We start from the raw sequence: 16423 nt of genomic DNA on the forward strand, positions 1-16423 counted from the left end.
CCAAAGTTGCCAAAATGCTACGTCCATCCACTTATTGTATGTCAGTGTATTCGTAACACCCTAGCCAGTACAAATGTATGTTAGATCAAACAAGCCTCACATAGCGATTTAGCAATTCTATTTGTTGACCAATTTCGAAACTCATTGACCTCCATACATAAAAATCCTAATTTCGTGGTTTTCCTTTCCTGCACAGATTTTGGACGGAGTAAACACTCATATCGCCTCTTCCTCTCTGGTATGGCCACACACCCGCAGAATTGGTCATTGTCAATGTATTGTTTAGCGAGATCTCATATTGGAAACGTATACAGGTTTGATTGAGAAATGCCTATGAATATTGTGGTGTTATAATAGTCTACTTTGCCTTCAGATTGTAAATTAGGTTTTAAATTATGTATTATGTTTGCCCTGCTTGTTGAGGCAATGGTTTTGCCGAAGGAGTGATAAGAGGTAGACGATGGCCTTTTCTCCTTTCGGCAAAAATTCGTCATCTCTCCTCCATGATCCAGAAACAGATTAAGTGGTTGAGTAGCATAGAGATTCATCTTTGTATCAGTGCCATTATAGTGTGTCAGAGACAGACAATCTCCATTTTAAAGTAGTCAATTTTCTTCATTGGCTGATTGCTCCCAACTCATATCCCACCCAGTTGACTACTTTAAAAATGGTGGAAGCCCTCAATGGCAATGTACATGTTCAAAACGGGATATAGCCATGGTGAGTCCTCAATCTCTCTCTATCTCTGTGTCAACTGGTCGAGGAGTGTGTCAATTCTTTAGTAGACAAACGGAAGATGGTCCTCCCTGACTCGATAGCCTCCTTTTGGCAAGGTAGACAAGTGAATCCTACTGCGGAAGAGTTTTGATATCTTGATATCCCTTTGTATCAGACGTAGGCTATTGTCAGAGAAAAGCATGCACACATTTAAAAACTATATTCTCCTTTGATTATATACAAAATGTCTTTCACAACTAACTTAATTTGTTTATCACTTTACAAATGTGTTGGATCCACCCCTGTAAAACATAATTTGCTAATTTCTTTACACACCGTTTTCGTTCTTTCCTCGCTGCCTCTCCACGATTGCCATTGCCTTTTCCCCCCAAAAGGAGGCAAGAGAGGACGGAAGAGAAAGAACGCAGAAGTTGAGCAAATCTAATTGATAAAATAAATGTTTCTACTTGGCATTGCCACTTCTGTAAGTTCGGAAGGCAAGGAGAGAGTATTCGTATAAATAGATAATTCTCACGAAACTGCCACCAATTGTTTTTCTTCCAATTAAAAAAAAAAAAAAAAAAAAAAAGACATATTAGGATCTGTACATTATTTCATAATCAGTTTTTTTTTTTTTTAAATCAGATGTGCATTTAACCAACATCTTCACAAAAGTAGCATTACTGCAACAGTTTGACATCCAATAAAGTAATAAACAAATTCATATTTCAAATAATTTCAAAGATTTCATTATGGGAACAAAGGCCTGAGTTAAACATAACACTGAATATATATATATATTTCAAATGAAATTTTACAATTATAAAATGTAAAAAAACATATACTTTTCCCAATTTGAGCTTTTGGGATAAAAGGGGTGTTTGAGAAGAAGAATCTCATTCTGAAGAGAATACATTTACTTAACTTGTGCTCATCTAAGGACTCATCTAGGACTCATCTAAGGACTAATCCTTTACTCTAAAGATGCATCATGGGTGAATACAACTCTATTTAAAAAATGTAGTGGAGTTCACACAGGAGCTTGAAAGTGTTACGTAATGAGATGTGTCCACAGACACTGTACATAATATATAAAGTTTAATGTAAACTTTGACTAGTATATCATTGTGATTTATGGACAAACTACAGCAACATGTCTTGTTTAAATAAGTTAGGATTTTCGAAATATTATTTTTTATAAAAGGACCCAAGAATTTCATCCGGACACATTTTGGTAATGAGAATTTAAGGTGAAAATGTAGAAAATTCACACTTTTCCAAAAACTAGACATCTAAGTCCTCAGAATGATAGTTGATTTCTACACATCATGGTTTTGTAACTCAATTTGCTAGAGACAACTTAAAACTGGTTTCATGAGAACCACCACTGGTAAGCTGTTTTTTGTCTTAACAGTGCCCGTAGCCTCGACATATTTGTAGACAAGATGCAGGATACCTATACCAATTCCACCGTTATTTTGTAAAATGCCCAATGCTGCCATTATATCAATATCAAATCATTAATGGGTAACAAGTGGAACATGGAAATTTGGGTAATATTTGGATGATGTTGATCAATGATATTTCAACCTTTATTTGCCTACTCAAAAAGACAGCACAAAAATAAAAAAAGAAATGTTGGCTATCGAGTTCGGGAACTATACTATGCTAATAATAAAATACAATTAAAACGTTGGAGTGAGGTTGAGAACACGTGATCTTATTTGACCAAAACACTCCACGAATTCAACAGGGATAATTGCCAATCCATGAAGTGTGTTGATTAGATGTTTAGAAGTGGTTGCCATTTTATGATGTAGGCTTTTTTAAGGATAAGAGCCTGAGATAAGAATAGGAAAGCAAACTATCAACCAGGACCTTTCTGATGTTGCACAGTCTTGAAAAACACATTTATAATACAATTCTACTAATGTTGGAGATGATTGTGGACTATAGGAAAAAGAGGACCGAGCACGCCCCCATTCTCATCGACGGGGCTGCAGTGGAGCAGGTTGAGAGCTTCAAGTTCCTTGGTGTCCACATCACCAACAAACTAACATGGTCCAAACATACCAAGACAGTCATGAAGAGGGCACCACAAAACCTATTCCCCCTCAGGAGACTGAAAAGATTTGGCATGGGTCCTCAGATCCTCAAAAGGTTCTACAGCTGCATCATCGAGAGCATCACTGCCTGGTATGGCAACTGCTCGGCCTCCGACTGCAAGGCACTACAGAGGGTAGTACAGTACATCACTGGGGCCAAGCTTCCTGCCGTCCAGGACCTCTATACCAGGCGGTGTCAGAGGAAGGCCCTAAAAATGGTCAAGGACTCCAGCCACCCTAGTCATAGACTGTTCTCTCTGCTACCGCACGGCAAGTGGGTACCGGAGCGCCAAGTCTAGGTCCAAGAGGCTTCTATAAACAGCTGCTACCCCCAAGGCATAAGAATCCTGAACATCTAATCGAATGGCTACCCAGGCCATTTGCATTGCCCCCCTTTTACACCGCTGCAACTCTCTGTTGCTATCATCAATGCATAGTCACTTTATTAACTCTACCAACATGTACATGTTACCTCAACTAACCGGTGACCGCGCACATTGACTCTGTATCGGTACTCCCCCTGTATATAGTCTCGATATTGCTATTTTACTGCTGCTCTTTAATTAATTGTTTCTTTTATCTCTTCTTCTTCTCCATATTTTTTTTAACTGCATGGTTGGTAATGGGCTCGTAAGTAAGCATTTCACTTTAAGGTCTACCTACACCTGTTGTATTCGGCGCATGTGACTAATAAGACTTGATTTGATTTAATGGTGCAAAATGTATCTTCCAGACTTAGGGTCTATACTACTGTTGGCTATGCTACTGTTGGCTATGCTACTGTTGGCTATGCTACTGTTGGCTATGCTACTGTTGGCTATGCTACTGTTGGCATAAACCTGTCCATGTAAAATAAAACATTTTTTTTTCAAAGTCAGGAATGGTTGAATGGTGCTGGAATGGATAGCAGCCGTTTAATGGGCTCCTGACCAATTCTGTTAGTGTTTTTTTTATTGTTGTTGCTGATCTTAACATTATGTACCAAAGAAAGTTTCTGCCATTGTTTCCTGTGACCGAAATAGCTTCTGGACATCAGAACAGTGATCAATAACCTCGATTTGGATGAAGATTTCTACTTCAATGAGTCGGAGGCGCAAGACGTACGACTCACACTGGACCAGGCCCTAATCCCAGATACTCGAGAGGCAGACGTGAGAGGCAGACGTGCAGGCACCCTACGTTGGCGAGTACATAAACCACCTCTACCCTCCATTCTATTGTTGAACGAACGATCACTGGAGAACAAACTGGATGAGCTCAGTTTGAGACTATTAATGGGACCTGAACTGCAATATCTTATGTTTTTCGGAGTCGATGGCTGAACAATGTACAGTACATCTAGCTGGTTTTTCTATGCATCGGTAGGTCAGAATGGCAGCACCGGGTAAGCTCAAGGCAGAGGTGTGCTTCTTAACAGCTGGTGCGCGATCTCTAATATTAAGGAAGTCTCGAGGCTCTGCTCACCTGAGTTAGAATACCTCATGAAAAGCTCTATTTACCAAATGAGTTCTCAGCTACACTCAGTGTACAAAATCTCTTTCCATGACAGACTGACCAGGTAAAAGCTATGATCCCTTATTGATGTCACGTGTTAAATCCAATTCAATCAGAAGGGGAGGAGACCAGTTAAATAACTATTTTTCAGCCTTGAGGCATCGATTTTGTATGTGTGCCATTCAGAGGGTGAATTGGCAAGACAAAAGAGTTAGTGCTTTCAAAGTATTCATACCCTTTGACTTATTCCACATTTTGTTTTGTTAGCCTGAATTCAAAATAAATCTAATACATTTCTCATCCATCTACACACAATTCCCCATAATTACAAAGAGAAAATGTTTAGAAATGTTTGCACATTTATTGAAAATTAAATAGAAATATATAATTTACATACACACCCCTGAGTCAATACTTTGTAGAAGACCTTTGGCAGCGATTACTGAGTAAGTCTATAAAGAGCTTTCCACATCTGGATTGTGCTACATTTAACCATTAGTATTTTCAAAATTCTTCAACCTCTGTCAAATTGGTTGATCATTGCTAGACAACCATTTCTTAGGTCTTGCCATGGATTTTCAAAGTAGATTGAAGTCTAATCTAACTCTGCCACTCAGGAACATTCACCGTCCTCTTAGTAAGCAACTCCATTGTAGATTTGTCCTTGTGTTTCAGGTTACTGTCCTGCTGAAAGTTGAATTAATCTCCCAGTGTCTGGTGGAATGCAGACAACCAGGTTTTCCTCTAGGATTTTGACTGTGCTTAGCTCCATTCCGTTTATTTATCTTGAAAATCTCCCTAGTCCTTAACGATTACAAGCATATCCATAACATGATGCAGCCACCACAATTTATTTTTTTCTCCACAATTTAGTGATATCCAATTGGTAAGTATTGTCCTATCGCTGCAACTCTCCTACAGGCTCGGGAGAGGCGAAGGTTGAGAGCTATGCGTCCTCCGAAACACAACCCTGCCAACATAACTCTGCCATGCCGCACTGCCATGCAGCTTCTTGACACACTGCTTGCTTAACCCGGAAGCCAGCTGAACCAATGTGTCAGAGGAAACACCATCCAGCTGGCGACCGAAGTCAGTTTGCAGGGGCCCGGCCTGCCACAAGGAGTCACTAGAGTGCGATGGGACAAGGAAATCCTGGCAGGCCAAACCCTCCCCTAACCCGGACGATGCTGGGCCAATTGTGGGTCACCCAGTCACAGCCTGGGATCGAACCTGGGTCGGTAGTGACGCTTCAGACCTCTATGCCACTCGGGAGGCCACATCAGCCACCACTATGCTTGAAAATATTGAGAGTGGTACTCAGTAATAATTTACGTTGGATTGGATTTGCCCCAAACATAACTTTTTGTCCTGAATATAAAGTGTTAATTACTTTGCCATATTTTATGCAGTATTACTTTAGTGCCTTGTTTCAAACAATATGCATTTAAAAATATATATATTTTAATTCTATACAGGCTTAATTCTTCTCACTCTTTCAATTTTGTTAGTAGTGAAGAGTAACTACAATGGTGTTGATCCGTCCTCAGTTCTCCAATCACCGCCATTAAACTCTGTTTTAAAGCAACCATTGGCCTCATGGTGAAATCCCTGAGAAGTTTCCTTCTTCTTCAGCAACTGAGTTAGGAAAGACACCTGTATCTTTGCAGTGACTGCATATTCATACAGCATCCAAAGTGTAATAAATAACTTCACCATGCTCAAATGGATATTCAACGGCAGCTTTTATTTGTATTTTTTTCCCAGCTGCCAATCGGTTTCCTTCTTTGCAAGGCATTGGAAAACCTCCCTGGTCTTTTGTAATTGAATCTGTGTTTGAAAGTCACTGCTTGACTGAGGGACCTTACATATGATTGTATGTGTGGGGTACAGAGATGAGGTGGTCATTTGAAAATCATGTTAAACACTATTATTGCACACAGAGTGGGTCCATGCAATGCCTGTGACTTGTTTAGCCCATTGTTACTCCTGAGCTTATTTAGGCTTGCCATAAAAGTGTTTCAATACAACGTCAACAGTGAAGAGGCGACTCCGGGATGCTGGCCTTCTAGGCAGAGTTCCAAAGAAAAAGCCATATCTCAGACTGGCCAATAAAAATAAATGATTATGATGGCCAAAAGAACACAGACACTGGACAGAGGAACTCTGCCTAGAAGGCCAGCATCCCGGAGTCGCGTCTTCACTGTTGACGTTGAGACTGGTGTTTTGCGGGTACTGTTAAATGAAGCTGCCAGTTGAGGACTTGTGAGGCGTTTGTTTCTCAAAGTACACACTAATGTACTTGTCCTCTTGCTCAGTTGTGCACCGGGGCCTCCCACTCCTCTTTCTATTCTGGTTAGAGACAGTTTGTGCTGTTCTGTGAAGGGAGAAGTACATAACGTTGTACGAGATCTTCAGTTTCTTGGCAATTTCTCGCTTGGAATGGCCTTCATTTCTCAGAACAAGAATAGACGACTTTCAAAAGAAAGTTATTGGTTTCTTGCCATTTTGAGCCTGTACTCGAACCCGCAAATTCTGATGCTCCAGATACTCAACTAGTCTAAAGAAGGCTAGTTTTATTGCTTCTTTAATCAGGACACAGTTTTCAGCTGTGCTAACATAATTGCAAAATGGTTTTCTAATGATCAATTAGCCTTTTAAAATTCTAAACTTGGATTAGCTAACACAACGTGCTGTTGGAACACAGGAGTAATGGTTGCTGATGATCGGACTCTGTACGCCTATGTAGATATTTCATTAAAAATCAGCTGTTTCCAGGTACAATTGTCATTTACAACATTAACAATGTCTACATTGTATTTCGGATAAATTTGACGTCATTTTAATGGACAGAAAAATGTGTTTTTCTTTCAAAAACAAGGAAACTTCTAAGTGACCACAAACTTTTGAACGGAAGTGTATTTTTGTTCAGGGTATAAAGCATGATGATGACATGTTTAAGCCACTGCAAATGGTTCTCAATCTCAAAGCAATTAAGATCATTGAGTGAGCATTTGTGAAGCACTATCTGCCAAGTGAGTGAGACCATGTACAGTGCATTCGGAAAGTATTCAGACCCCTTGACTTTTTACACATTTTGTTAAGTTACATCCTTATTCTAAAATGTATTAAATATACTTTTGTTTCCTCAATCTACACACAATACTCCATAATGACAAAGCAAAAAAGTTTGGAATGTAGTAAAAAAATATTTGCATAACTATTCATACCCGTTGCTATATAACTAGAAATATAGCTTGGGTGAAATCCTGTTTCCATTGATCATCCTTGAGATGTATCTACAACTTGATTGGAGTCCACCTGTGGTAAATTCCATTGATTAGACATGATTTGGAAAGGCACACACCTGTCTATATAAAGGTCCCACAGTTTACAGTGCAATCGTGGAGAAGGGCCTTGGTCAGGGAGGTGACCAAAAACCCGATGGTCACTCTTATAGAGCTCCAGAGTTCCGCGAGAACCTTCCAGAAGGACAACCATCTCTGCAGCACTCCACCAATGAGGCCTTTATGGTAGAGTGGCCAGACGGAAGCCACTAATCAGTAAAAGGCACATGACAGCCTGCTTGGAGTTTGCCAAAAGTCACCTAAATGACTCTCAGACTATGAGAAACAAGATTCTCTGGTCCGAGGAAACCATGATTGAACTCTTTGGCCTGACTGCCGAGTGCCACGTCTGGAGGAAACATGGTAAATACGGTGATGCATGGTGGCAGCATCATGCTGTGGGAATGTTTTTCAGTGGCAGGGACTGGAAGATGAGTCAGGATCGAGGGATAGATGAACGGAGAAAAGTACAGAGAGATCCTTGATAAACCTGCTCCAGAGCAATCAGGTTCTCAGACTGGGGCCAAGGTTCACCTTCCAACAGGACAACGACCCTAAGCACACAGCCAAGACAACGCGGGAGTGTCTTCGGGACAAGTCTCTGAATGTCCTTGAATGGCCCAGCCAGAGCCCGGTCTTAAACCCGATCGAACGTCTCTGGAGAGACCTGAAAATAGCTGTTTAGTGACGCTCCCCGTCCAACCTGACAGAGCTTGAGGGGATCAGCAGAGAAGAATGGAAGAAACTCCCCAAATACAGGTTTGCCAATCTTGTGACATCATACCCAAGAAGACTCAAGGCTGTAATCACTGCCAAATGTGCTTCAACAAAGTACTGAGTAAAGGGTCTGAATACTTATGTAAATGTGATTTCAGTTTTTTATTTATAATACATTTACAAAAAAATTCTAAAAGCCTGTTTTTGCTTTGTCATTATGGGGTACTGTGTGTAGATTGGGGGGGAAACTATTTATTACATTTTAGAATAAGGCTGTAATGTAACAAAATGTGGAATGTCAAGGGGTCTTAAAACTTTCCAAATGCACCGTACATTGTAAATGTATCACCATAGACACTCTTGCTCATCTCAACAAAGTGCATCAGCAAATGTTTGGCATAATCAAGGTCATGTCTCCTCCTGTCATCTGAATCTAGCAAAATTGACATGCCTACACTGCAGGACATAATGGTGATAGACCTCTTTGAAAACAACATCCTTCAATACTATTGGACACGTGTAGAGCAAAAACTGCCTGTACTCAGTGGCCTTCCATCGGTCAAGTTCTGCCAGTGACGGAGGTTGTCAGGCAAATTCTTTTGGCAATAAGCCTCAAAAGGAGATCAGAGCCTCTGATAGTTTTCTGAGAGGAAGATGGTCTGCATGTTTTTGGACCTCGTTTAAGGAAAATCAACATCCTCATGACACCTAAAGCCCACCATATGAGTACAATCTAATCGAAACCCTGAAATACAAGAAACGCTGGTGTCTATCAATGGAGATGCAGCCACAGTCTTTGATGGCTAGCCATATAGGCCAGCCATCATTTATCTCCTCTCAGAGTGCAACACTATCCTTCAGTTCCAAGAACCTTTACTCTGATATATTTCACATGCAAAATATCCAGTATAGAATTTGCTACATTTTAGCATGGCTCGCACTGGTGCATCAAAGAAAAGCTTTGATTGTGACATGGTGATGACCATTTGTTAGATTGATACCTGAAACTATGAGCACATTCAACTCAGGACACCAGTCAGGTAATCATCCATAGGGACTGGCTTATCCTCTCCAGTGAATAAGGCAACAACAAAATAATGTAAATTATTAAAGCTGCGTACAATAGGCCAAAGTTGGCAGCTAGATGATTCGGAGAGGCACACCAACATTCAAATCAAATCAAATGTATTTATATAGCCCTTCGTACATCAGCTGATATCTCAAAGTGCTGTACAGAAACTCAGCCTAAAACCCCAAACAGCAAGCAATGCAGGTGTAGAAGCACCTGTTCAAATCCTCAATGAAATCTGAATGCTCAGCGTCTTCACTATACTCTGCTCAACACCATAATATGGATAGTTATCAGAGGTGTGGACTCGAGTCACATGACTTGGACTCGAGTCAGACTCGAGTCACAAATATGATGACTTGCAACTCGACTTTGACTTTAACACCAATGACTTGTGACTTAACTTGGATTTGAGCCTTTTGACTTGAACTGACTTGATACCCTCCCCAAGCCCAAATATAAAAAATTGCCTGTCTTGACTTGGGACTTGACTTGGGACTTAAGTGCTAAGACTTGAGACTTACTTGTGACTTGTAAAACAATGACTTGGTCACTCCTCTGATAGTTACCCCCACATTTCTCAATAGGGTTGTACTCTCTGGGTGCATGCTAGCCAGCAGATCCAACCCACTTGCTTACAGCTGCACTAGGGTCGGATAGACTTCCTGTGTAGATTAAGACATCGCAGAGTCCGAGTGAGATGTCTCTGAAAATATACCTCGATAAGAAATGCTTCGTACTCGGAATTGTCCCAACTGTTACCCGGAGGTGATTGAACGACTGCTACTTAACTAGCAGTTGTTCAATCTTCTTGTGTAAGAGTTGGAATAGTGGGACAATTCAGAGTACAACACTTTTTTAATTTGAGATACGGTTTCCCTTGACATATCTTGCTCCAGCTCCGCAGTGTCTTAATCTACACAGGAAGTCTGTTCAAACCTTGTGTAGTTGTACACAAGCGGGTCGGATCTGCTGGCTAGGTGTATGCATCTTTTAGAACATTAAGCCCCTCTCTGAGAATTACCAATAAAAAAAACTTACCCAAGATGCCAGCTTCACACATATACCACTCTTTGTTGCAGTTTGAGAAGATACTGCTTCATACACTATCAGAAGACCACTCAATCGCATCACTATCAAACAACCTTTCAGTATGATCACTTGTAACACCGGAGGAGGTGTCACTCAAGTTACCATCTACACTAGTTTCACTAGAAATGTCAGATGTCCGTTATTGCTAGACTCTGCCAGAGCTACAGTAAAACATCCGCATGGAATTTAAGTCACCGTTTATGATAAGCCAGAGCTAAATTGCAGTAATCCAACAAACAATCAAACTAGGTACCATTTGCATTCATAGTTGACTAAATGATTGTGTCTTACCTCTTCAGCCATTGTCGTCTTCTCCACATGGCTTGATTAGCTTGCCATTGGTTGTGCTCTGTGTTAATGATCACACGATACCCATACTAATAAGGCAATCATGTCAATTGGGTGCATCTCTCAGACGACGGCACAAACAGGTTGACAAGCAGCATACCACCCTGCATCTCACTGAAGGCTTGCTTCTGATGCTAAGCGGTGTTGGTCCTGGTCAGTCCCTGGATGGGAGATAAGATGCTGCTGGAAGTGGTGTTGGAGGAGGCACCCTTTCCTCTGGTCAGAACAATATCCCAATCCCATGGCAGTGATTGGGGACATTGCCCTGTGTAGGGTGCTGTCTTTTAGATGGGACATTGAATGGGTGTCCTGACTCTCTGTGGTCACTAAAGATCCCATGGCACTTTGTGTAAGAGTAGTGGTGTTAACCCTGGTGTCCTGGCTAAATTCCCAATCTGGCTGTCACCTTATTCTCTCCCCTGTAACTATTCCCCAGGTTGTTTCTGGAAATGAGAATGTGTTTTCAGTCAACTTACCTGGTAAAATAAAAACAAGGCCTGTTTTTCACTAGTGTGGCAACACTTCATGCAATGTAAATCACAAAACATCATACGGCAACTTAGCCCTATAAATAGAATGCCAAATTCATGACAATACATGTGTCTTTGTCTTATCCATATATATTATGAATAACATATTTATAAAGACAATATCTAATGGCAAAAGTTTATTATTAATATAATGAATTTGGCATCCTATTTATAGGGCTACTTTTGAACTTCTAAAGATCAATCATGAATGAATGATTATATACTTATCTACACATTGAAATGATGGTGTACTTTGGGCAAATCAGATGTCAATGTACTACATTGAGTGTAGCCTACATAAACCCAACCTCACTATGAATGTACTTTCACATAGATTGTGGAAAATGAGTTAACTTTTAACTATTCAATGTTAAGGTAGAGCATAGGTATGCAAATGAGTATGAAAGCTGATCACTTTTTTTGTGTGTTGACATGAAAGCTCAGTAGAAATGAACACAGCTTGTTTCCAAAGCTAAGCAGGGTACATAGAGGTAAGCATCTGAATGGTAGACATGTTCTCCTCATATACCAATAGGAGTCACTTTTTAGGCAGGAATCGTTGACTGTGGCTTCAGATTTGATTTAAATATACCTCTAGGTATCGCTTTATTTTGGTTGATGGCATGCCATTGAAATAAGGACATTGATTCAAATATACCATTTCAGTATCAACATTGAAACAAGGTAAAATAAAATATGTCTAACCAAATATGAAATTCAACATTATTTCAACCACCCACCTATTTAATATAGGATGAAAAACAGATGTTGATGAAACAATGACAATATACAAAAATGTCACCATCTAAAATATTTTGAAAATGGGGCGTGGATTGGATGTTGCATGTTCAATATATTTACATAACCACATGACTTGAATTGTGTTGTAATTTCCACTTAGATTCTACATTAGATTTTTTACCATTCTACGTGTCATTTTCAATGCAATTTCAACGTATATATAGTTTTGATGATTATGTGTAAATGAAATTGATGTAACAACCTGTTATTCAGGTTAAATCATTGTATTTAAGTTGAAGTTTTACTCTAATGTTAATGTTTGCAATGCTGGTTGAAATGATATGAAAACAGTGCTGGTTGATGACTATTTGCAAATCCAGATTGAACGTGATAATACATTGATAAATTACTTTGAAACAACATTGATTCAACCAGACTGTGCCCAGTGGGATGCTGTATGTCACAACTTCCTCCGAAGTCGGTCCCTCTCCTTGTTCGGGCGACGTTCGGCGGTCGGTGTCACCGGCTTTCTAGCCACCGCCAATCTACTTTTCCTTTGTTCTGTCTTTGTCTTATCACACCTGGCTTTACTTAATCAATTACTTGTTTATAATTTAACCCTCTGTTCCCCATGTTGTGTTCGTGAGTGATTGTTTATTGTAATTTGGTCTGTGTTTGTGGGCTATCATTGTTGCCTTGTATATTTGTATTTTTTGAGTAAAGTACTTTGATTACTCATATCTGCTGTCCTGTGCCTGACTCCCTACACCAGTGACACATAGGACCATTACACTGTAATAGTTTTCCATTAAAGTGTTTCTCACGCAATAATTATGTTTGGAATGTCTGGGAGTGGCCTGAGTGGGGAGGGGAAAACTGAAACTTGCTGTTATTGACAGAGGTTTGGAACCCTCTTCATTATTAGTCTATATTAACTAAAGCAAAACTCCACCCATGTAAAACCTGCTGATTTATAAGGTCCTGTGTGGATTGTATTTTCAACCAGCAACTATCAGGAAATAACAATGATAAAACAAATTCCACTCTTTTACAGTGTTAGATTCATCAGCTTTTGTACAATATGATATAAAAAAAAAAGTATTTTGACTGCACTGTGCCTTTAATAAAACCAACATTTTGTCACCTTATCTTTTGCCTCCTGCTGCCTGCCTGCCTTCCCTTGAGACCGTAAAACCTTTTCACACACTGAGCCAAGCTTATTATTAATAACCAGTATTATTTTGCTCCCCTGTCTGTGTGTCTGTCATTGTAGAGGATTATTTTCAGTGCAGTGCCAACCTCATCTCACAGATCCCGAAGATGAGATAGGTTTCTCCCGACTCCCTCTTTGTTGCTCAGGATCTGGTTATCAAATCTCTGGAGGCAGACTGGTAGGCAACTGAAAGATGATAAGTGGTACCAATTTTCCTTATTTATTACAGCAGTTTATATTATATTAGTTCATTTTTAATGCCCTTTTTCCCTTGCTGTTCTCAATGTGAATTTGAGCTATCTTTAGACACTATCTGCAGTATGCACGACACCTGCCTTTTACAGAGTGAAGTTGGATTATAACATGCACATAAAACAGAGATAGGCAACTAGATTCAGACGCAGGCCGATTTTCGTTGGAGCAGATGGTTGGGGGGCCAGAACATAATTCGAATCATTTGTACACTGCAAATTGACCACAACTAAGCCCCAAAAAGATTTTAAAATAATCATAATTTAATGATCACATTTGTCTCTTTTTTTTAATTTGTGGGAATACTTGGGAACAGATTTCCTAAATTAACAGGTTTTCCTGAATTACACTATTCTTTTATGAATTCCTGGTGATTTTACAGTCTTTTCTGACCCAAAACTAAAATCCTTTCTCTGGGAGGCCCAAAACTAATCACTCAAGGGACGGTTTTGGCTCACGGGCAAGTTACCGATCCCTGCAATAAAACATGCATATTTTCCAACAGACGTTTGACTGATTGACTTCAAATCATTAAAGTTTAATGGACACAGATGTTATTTTGTAAGGCAAAATTGTGCTGTCCTCTTTTGTACAAAGTAAACACTTGTTCTTTATAATTTTGTTCTTTATAATTTATTAGACGTGGCACAGCAAAGTAACAAAACATTATGATGTTGTACTATTATTATTAAGTCTATTTGAGCAGGGACAATGTTCAACAAAACAGAAGTCTCAGTACACTTGAGAAAATATGTGTAATACCAGATTCAGCCAACAGATCATTTCCGTCTGCAGTCCCCGGGCAGGTGAACATATAAACCATAAAAACATTATTTACGAACAGACAACATCAGTACAAACATCAGACATACATTTTTTTGAATCTTTTTTTAAGTTCGGGACATACAGATTAGTTTTTCCACCAAACTTTTGATTTAACATTCTGTCATAAAGAGCACATGTTCAACTGACCAGAGTCGACCTGTAAGAATATACAGTAGTCCATAGGCCACGCGTATACGCCTATTAATGTGACATCACTGAAGAAAGCGTTCTATTCTTGTCAATCAACATTTCTGCTTAGATCTTCACAGTCTAAAGCAGTGGTTCCCAAACTGTTTATAGTCCCGTCCCCCTTCAAACATTCAACCTCCAGCTGCGTACCCCCTCTACCACCAGGGTCAGCGTACTCTCAAATGTTGTTTTTTGTAAGCCTGTTGTTTTCATTGTAAGCCTGTCACAGACACACACACTATACAATACATTTATAAAACATAAGAATGAGTGTGAGTTTTTGTAACAACCTGGCTCATGGGAAGTGACAAAGAGCTCTTATAGGATCAGGGTACAAATAAGAATATAATAATACAACAATAATTTTGCTCTTTATTTAAACATCTTACATATTAAACCTTATTTGTTCATGGAAAATTGTGAATAACTCACCACAGGTTAATGAGAAGTGTGTGCTTGAAAGGATGCACATAACTCTGCAATGTGTATTGGAGAGAGTCTCAGTCTTAAATCATGTTCCACACACAGTCTGTGCCTGTATTTAGTTTTCATGCTAGTGAGGGCCGAGAATCCACTCTCACATAGGTACGTGGTTGCAAAGGGCATCAGTGTCTTAACAGCGTGATTTGCCAGGGTAGGATACTCTGAGCACAGCCCAATCCAGAAATCTGGCAGTGACTTCTGATTAAATTCAATTTTCGCAGAACCGCTTGTTGCAATTTCGATGAGGCTCTCTTGTTCAGATATTGGTATGTGGACTGGAGGCAGGGCATGAAAGGGATAACGAATCCAGTTGTTTGTGTCATCCATTTCTTGAACGTACCTGCGTAATTGCGCACCCAACTCACTCAGGTGCTTCGCTATATCACATTTGACATTGTCTGTAAGCTTGCGTCCATTTGCACACAAAAAAAATCATACAATGGAAAGACCTGTATGTGGTTCTTGTTAATGCAGACAGAGAAGAGCTCCGACTTCTTAATCATAGCCTCAATTTTGTCCCGCACATTGAAAATAGTTCTGGAGAGTCCCTGTAATCCTAGATTGAGATCATTCAGGCGAGAAAAAACATCACCCAGATAGGCCAGTCGTGTGAGAAACTCGTCATCATGCAAACGGTCAGACAAGCGAAAATTATGGTCAGTAAAGAAAGCTTTAAGCTCGTCTCTCAATTAAAAAAAAAACGTGTCAATACTTTGCCCCTTGATAACCAATCTGTATGTTGTAAAAGCGTTACATGGTCGCTGCCCATATCATTGCATAGTGCAGAAAATACACGAGAGTTCAGGGGCCTTGCTTTAACAAAGTTAACCATTTTCACTGTAGTGCCCAAAATGTCTTTCAAGCTGTCAGGCATTCCCTTGGCAACAAGAGCCTCTCGGTGGACGCTGCAGTGTACACGTTACCACTCCACCATGTCTCTGTCAGTGGAATTTCCGCAAGAGGGTAACTGTAAATGTGATTGGATTTCAATAATTTGAATAGTCTACCTGTATTTGACATTGTATTGTTATTTCGAATTAAACACTAAACGGTTTAATTTTATTTTGGGCAGTGAAACAAGTCAAACTCAGGCGAGAAAAAAACCTCACTCAAATGTATAGACCCATTGGAAAATATAAATGGACTGTTTGAAAATGTGAAGAAAACAAAATGTCATAAAAATATCAAAATGTGAATTGCATTTTTATTTGGCGTATCCCCCAACGGCATTACCCCCAGTACCCCAGTTTGGGAATACCTGGTCTAAAGTAAATTCCCCTGAAAATCTTTATTTGTAAGTTTTA

The sequence above is a fragment of the Oncorhynchus mykiss genome, chromosome 8 (assembly GCF_057628025.1).
Source record: "Oncorhynchus mykiss isolate SJ-2025 chromosome 8, ASM5762802v1, whole genome shotgun sequence".
NCBI lineage: Eukaryota > Metazoa > Chordata > Actinopteri > Salmoniformes > Salmonidae > Oncorhynchus > Oncorhynchus mykiss.